The following is a 6,435-nucleotide window of genomic DNA, read 5'->3' as shown; positions in this document are numbered from 1 at the left end:
GGGAAAGCGTAGACAAAGAACCGTGGCCGTAAAATCGTCGTGATGACTCGCAGATGGCCGCAGGGCCGAACACGTGCGTGCAACTCGAAATTTCCAATCTCTATTTTTCCTTACACTTCTTTCGCCTCGAAGACAAAGGGCGACCGTTGGCCGTATACTTGACTTTCGTGACAGGCGTGTGACTTCGGGCAGAGCGTTGCTAAACAGGCACTCGGGCGACGCAACGTCCCCGAGGAAAATTCCATCTCTTCGGAAATATCGCCTGGCAACGCGGGCCCTTTTCCTCTTGCGTAAAGATGGCGGCTCCAGCGGCGGGGGTGGCAACGAGGCTTGTGCGCACCCTCGGCGGAGTTCGTCGGGGAGGGGGCACGAGGGACAGCCTCTGCCAAGCGGACACGGCGGAGGCCTCGCTCAGTGCATCATAGTCTCGCGACCTTCACGCACTTCTTGCGATTCTCCAGCAATACACGCGTTGTCTCTCGAACATCGTCCGCGATCAGTAGTGAGCGTATACCAGCGACCGTTCCCTGGATTAGCGAATAGCCGACCATCTGACTCTTGTTAGCGTATAAGCGAGCATCTGACTCTTGTTAGTGTATAAGCGAGCATCTGACTCTAGTTAGTGAATAAGTGAACATACTCCTCGAAGCCGTATACGAGACCACGTCCGTTCGTTTCCAGCCCCACGTACGCCGAGTCGAGCCGGACCGTCGAGTCGCAGCGAGAAACCGAGGTAGGAACAGCCGCATTCTTAGGCGCGACAGGGACGCGATCGAGGGTGAACCGCGACACCCGCACACGACAGCCCCGTCTCTCTGACGGGATCAGTGCGATCAATGCTCATCCACTCGCTTAGGACCGAGTTGGATCGTACAGAGATCCTCGACGAGAGGCGCATTGCGAGAAGAATTATTACAGCATGTGTAATAACGGTGGTGCAGGGGGCTTCGAGACGACACCTGGAGAATGTTTTCGAGCCTCAGGAAGGGAAGTCGTCAACGACCCTTCCACGATATTAGTTGAGAATAAAAGTAACAATACATTCGGTATTGTAAACTTTGTGGCTCGGAACGTCTCTGGGTAGAGTGCTCGAGGTGTCTTGTAGGGCCTCGGGAAACGCGATAAAATTTTAAGAATACTGTGCGTGTGAAACCTGTCTTTCGATCTCGCGGGGGGGAAGATTAGAAACTTTGACTCGAGACGAAAAGATAGAGGAAATAAAATCACGGGATGCTGAAAGGATGGCGCCCACATTACGCTGCCCGAAAGGGTTAGAAAAATAGGGCGCTGTGCGGCAGGCAAACCGGCGATAACGCGAACCTTGTTCGAACAAAGTAGAGGTAAAGTCAAGCGACACGAGAGTGTGTCGAGTAAGAGGAGGCTCTTCCAGCTACGCGATTAACAAAATCTTTCTGGGTGGGGCCTAGCCTCAGTGATGAGAGTTGGGATCACTTGGATCTACGGACTGCAGAGGGGCCGGGCGATAGAAGCACGAGGTAGATTGCTCGAGGGGGAGGAGGCCGAGGGTGGCTGTTTCACGTTGCTACCGAGAGGCATGCGAGTAGAAGCGTTGCCCACCTCCTCACCCTGAGGGCCGTTGATCGGGGCGCGAGTAGAGAGTTAGAGTCAGCCGTCGGAGGAACGAGCCGAGAACCGGGGGCTCAGCCGACGAGCAGGGAGGGTTGCGAGGGCGGGGGGCGGCGGGCCTCTCGCGCCTCAGGGTAGATTCGTGCACACAACTCTTGCCGGGGAACGCGATGTCGAGACAAGGTCGAGAGGCGGGAGAGCACGTACAGAGAGGTTGCTGCATGACGGGGTAGATTGCGAGAGAAAGGATGCACGCGACGAGAGAAAGTTCTAATTCGAGTCGAAGGGGAAGGGTGAGGGGAGCTGCACCATGTTGTCGGAGAGATACCGACGAGTAGGTCTTCTCTCTGACCCCTCGTACACGCGTGGTTTATAGAACAGAGCACGATCGTGATTGCACATGCAGGCGCGGGCGCGAGTTCGCGGGGAGGGGAGGGGCGGGAGGCAGCGGACTGTCTCGGCGCGCCGGAAAACTAACAGTCGCGGGTCGTCGCGAGACCGAGTAAATTCTTAGAGGGGACGCGCGGCGCGAAGGTAGCGAGGGAATTAATATCCGCGAGGGGCCGCGAAGGGTGGCGCGGAGTAGGGGAAAAAATTCTAAACCGGCGAAGGTTAGCTGACCGCGAGGCAGGAAGGGAGAGAGAGAGAGAGATGAGGCGACGGCGAGAGACGCGAGTTAGCGAAATATACAGAACGAAAATAATATCGGTAACGAGCGATAATAATATTAGATGCATTCGAAAGGATCGGACGACGCGAACGAAATCAACAGGCGCGAGTCAACCGCGACGAAGCGATGTAATTCGAGAATTCGAAAGTTCCAAAACACTCGAGCGGGTCGGGCGGTCGGGGGAGCGAGGCGACATAAACAAATAAATGCACGACGGGCGGGTGTTTACAGTTTCACGACTAGCTGCACGAACCGGCAATAAACAAGTAAAAGACGAGCAACGGGAAACACGCTCGGCGGTAGAGGTAGAAAAAAAGAAATATCCATTAAACCGGAACAATAGAGTAGCGCAGGTAGACGGGTAGTGAGCGCTGGTAACGAGGCGAGCGCGCCGACACGGAGTCGGAAATAAAATCTTGCATGAACTCGCACGTCGGCACGCACTCGCGTGCTAGCGCGGGAGAGGCCGCGGAGGCGCGTCACATTTTTGAAAAGAACTCTGATCCGTGTCGGCGCGCTGACTCTGCGTGCACCGCGGTCACCTTCAGTGCCGCGGCGGGAGCGCACCAACAGCAGCAACAATAGTAACAGCCACGATTCGAGGTAGAGAGGCGCACGGGCGCACGATCGGGGACAGGGAACCACCGCCGTGGTGGACGTAGAGACGAGACGCGGGGACGGGTTGCGCGACTAGTCGAGAGGAGGCGCGGTAGGCTCGTGGCGCGGGACAGCGACGGAGGCGCCGCCGCCAGGAGAACGAGCGATACCTTGTACGGACAGCGCGGAGTAGATTCGGACGCGAGCGGTAAAACTCTGTTCGCGGACTCGCCTTGCTCGCCCGCTCAGTCGGGCCCGTTCGGGGAAGTTCGGAAACTCGGTAGAAACAGAACGCGCGGCGGCGAAGGTGATCGACCGGCGGAGGTAGGGAAAGAGAGAGGCCGGGAGTAGACGAACGGCTCGGAGGAGGCTGAAAAGCAAAGCCAAGTTAAGCGGCCGGGCCCACGGCGCCGTCCTAGGATGGGTGACCGTGCGCGCCGGCGGCGAAAATATTAGAACGTGAATAGGCCGGTCGGCCGCCTTCGCGCGCAGGCGATTTCCCACCCCCATCCAGCACGCGGTTCGCGCTAGGGTCAAACGGGGGATCGCGGGGGCGGTGAGAGGAGCGAGCATCACCGCCCGAGACAGCGCGGGAAAATTTTTAGACACAATTAATAGCTGAAATTGCGTTAAAGCGGATGAGAGAATCTCGAAAAATCACTTACACCTCACCGCTGGGGGGAAAAGTGGGTAAGAGAACCTCGGAGGATAGTTCGAACCGCGCGAAGCGGTAAACTTTTGCCAGCCAGATGCGAATTAGGGACAATAACGGGGAAAAACACGTGTAACGGGAAAGTTGAAAAATACAAAACACTGAAGGGTACTCGAGGGAAAGCGTAGACAAAGAACCGTGGCCGTAAAATCGTCGTGATGACTCGCAGATGGCCGCAGGGCCGAACACGTGCGTGCAACTCGAAATTTCCAATCTCTATTTTTCCTTACACTTCTTTCGCCTCGAAGACAAAGGGCGACCGTTGGCCGTATACTTGACTCTCGTGACAGGCGTGTGACTTCGGGCAGAGCGTTGCTAAACAGGCACTCGGGCGACGCAACGTCCCCGAGGAAAATTCCATCTCTTCGGAAATATCGCCTGGCAACGCGGGCCCTTTTCCTCTTGCGTAAAGATGGCGGCTCCAGCGGCGGGGGTGGCAACGAGGCTTGTGCGCACCCTCGGCGGAGTTCGTCGGGGAGGGGGCACGAGGGACAGCCTCTGCCAAGCGGACACGGCGGAGGCCTCGCTCAGTGCATCATAGTCTCGCGACCTTCACGCACTTCTTGCGATTCTCCAGCAATACACGCGTTGTCTCTCGAACATCGTCCGCGATCAGTAGTGAGCGTATACCAGTGACCGCTCTCTGGATTAGCGAATAGCCGAGCATCTGACTCTTGTTAGCGTATAAGCGAGCATCTGACTCTTGTTAGTGTATAAGCGAGCATCTGACTCTAGTTAGTGAATAAGTGAACATACTCCTCGAAGCCGTATACGAGACCACGTCCGTTCGTTTCCAGCCCCACGTACGCCGAGTCGAGCCGGACCGTCGAGTCGCAGCGAGAAACCGAGGTAGGAACAGCCGCATTCTTAGGCGCGACAGGGACGCGATCGAGGATGAACCGCGACACCCGCACACGACAGCCCCGTCTCTCTGACGGGATCAGTGCGATCAATGCTCATCCACTCGCTTAGGACCGAGTTGGATCGTACAGAGATCCTCGACGAGAGACGCATTGCGAGAAGAATTATTACAGCATGTGTAATAACGGTGGTGCAGGGGGCTTCGAGACGACACCTGGAGAATGTTTTCGAGCCTCAGGAAGGGAAGTCGTCAACGACCCTTCCACGATATTAGTTGAGAATAAAAGTAACAATACATTCGGTATTGGAACTTTGTGGCTCGGAACGTCTCTGGGTAGAGTGCTCGAAGTGTCTTGTAGGGCCTCGGGAAACGCGATAAAATTTTAAGAATACTGTGCGTGTGAAACCTGTCTTTCGATTTCGCGGGGGGGAAGATTAGAAACTTTGACTCGAGACGAAAAGATAGAGGAAATAAAATCACGGGATGCTGAAAGGATGGCGCCCACATTACGCTGCCCGAAAGGGTTAGAAAAATAGGGCGCTGTGCGGCAGGCAAACCGGCGATAACGCGAATTTTGTTCGAACAAAGTAGAGGTAAAGTCAAGCGACACGAGAATGTGTCGAGTAAGAGGAGGCTCTTCCAGCTACGCGATTAACAAAATCTTTCTGGGTGGGGCCTAGCCTCAGTGATGAGAGTTGGGATCACTTGGATCTACGGACTGCAGAGGGGCCGGGCGATAGAAGCACGAGGTAGATTGCTCGAGGGGGAGAAGGCCGAGGGTGGCTGTTTCACGTTGCTACCGAGAGGCATGCGAGTAGAAGCGTTGCCCACCTCCTCACCCTGAGGGCCGTTGATCGGGGCGCGAGTAGAGAGTTAGAGTCAGCCGTCGGAGGAACGAGCCGAGAACCGGGGGCTCAGCCGACGAGCAGGGAGGGTTGCGAGGGCGGGGGGCGGCGGGCCTCTCGCGCCTCAGGGTAGATTCGTGCACACAACTCTTGCCGGGGAACGCGATGTCGAGACAAGGTCGAGAGGCGGGAGGGCACGTACAGAGAGGTTGCTGCATGACGGGGTAGATTGCGAGAGAAAGGATGCACGCGACGAGAGAGAGTTCTAGTTCGAGTCGAAGGGGAAGGGTGACGGGAGCTGCACCATGTTGTCGGAGAGATGCCGACGAGTAGGTCTTCTCTCTGACCCCTCGTACACGCGTGGTTTATAGAACAGAGCACGATCGTGATTGCACATGCAGGCGCGGGCGCGAGTTCGCGGGGAGGGGAGGGGCGGGAGGCAGCGGACTGTCTCGGCGCGCCGGAAAACTAACAGTCGCGGGTCGTCGCGAGACCGAGTAAATTCTTAGAGGGGACGCGCGGCGCGAAGGTAGCGAGGGAATTAATATCCGCGAGGGGCCGCGAAGGGGAGAGTAGGAGAGAGAGAGAGATAAAGAAACGAGAGGTGGCGCGGAGTAGGAGAAAAAAACACTAAACCGGCGAAAATTAGTAAACGCGAGCTGACCGCGCGGCAGGAAGGGAGAGAGAGAGAGAGATGAGGCGACGGCGAGAGGCGCGAGTTAGGGAAATATACAGAACGAAAATGATATCGGTAACGAGCGATAATAATATTAGATGCATTCGAAAGGATCGGACGACGCGAACGAAACCAACAGGCGCGAGTCAACCGCGACGAAGCGATTCGAAAGTTCCAAAACACTCGAGCGGGTCGGGCGGTCGGGGGAGCGAGGCGACATAAACAAATAAATGCACGACGGGCGGGTGTTTACAGTTTCACGACTAGCTGCACGAACCGGCAATAAACAGGTAAAAGACGAGCAACGGGAAACACGCTCGACGGTAGAGGTAGAAAACAGAAATATCCATTAAACCGGAACAATAGAGTAACGCAGGTAGACGGGTAGTGAGCGCTGGTAACGAGGCGAGCGCGCCGACACGGAGTTGGAAATAATATCTTGCAGGAACTCGCACGCCGGCACGCACTCGCGTGCTAGCGCGGGAG

The sequence above is a fragment of the Calliopsis andreniformis genome, chromosome 8, assembly GCF_051401765.1.
Source record: "Calliopsis andreniformis isolate RMS-2024a chromosome 8, iyCalAndr_principal, whole genome shotgun sequence".
Lineage (NCBI taxonomy): Eukaryota > Metazoa > Arthropoda > Insecta > Hymenoptera > Andrenidae > Calliopsis > Calliopsis andreniformis.
The sequence above is the reverse complement of the archived record's forward strand: the minus strand, read 5'-3'. Positions refer to the sequence as shown.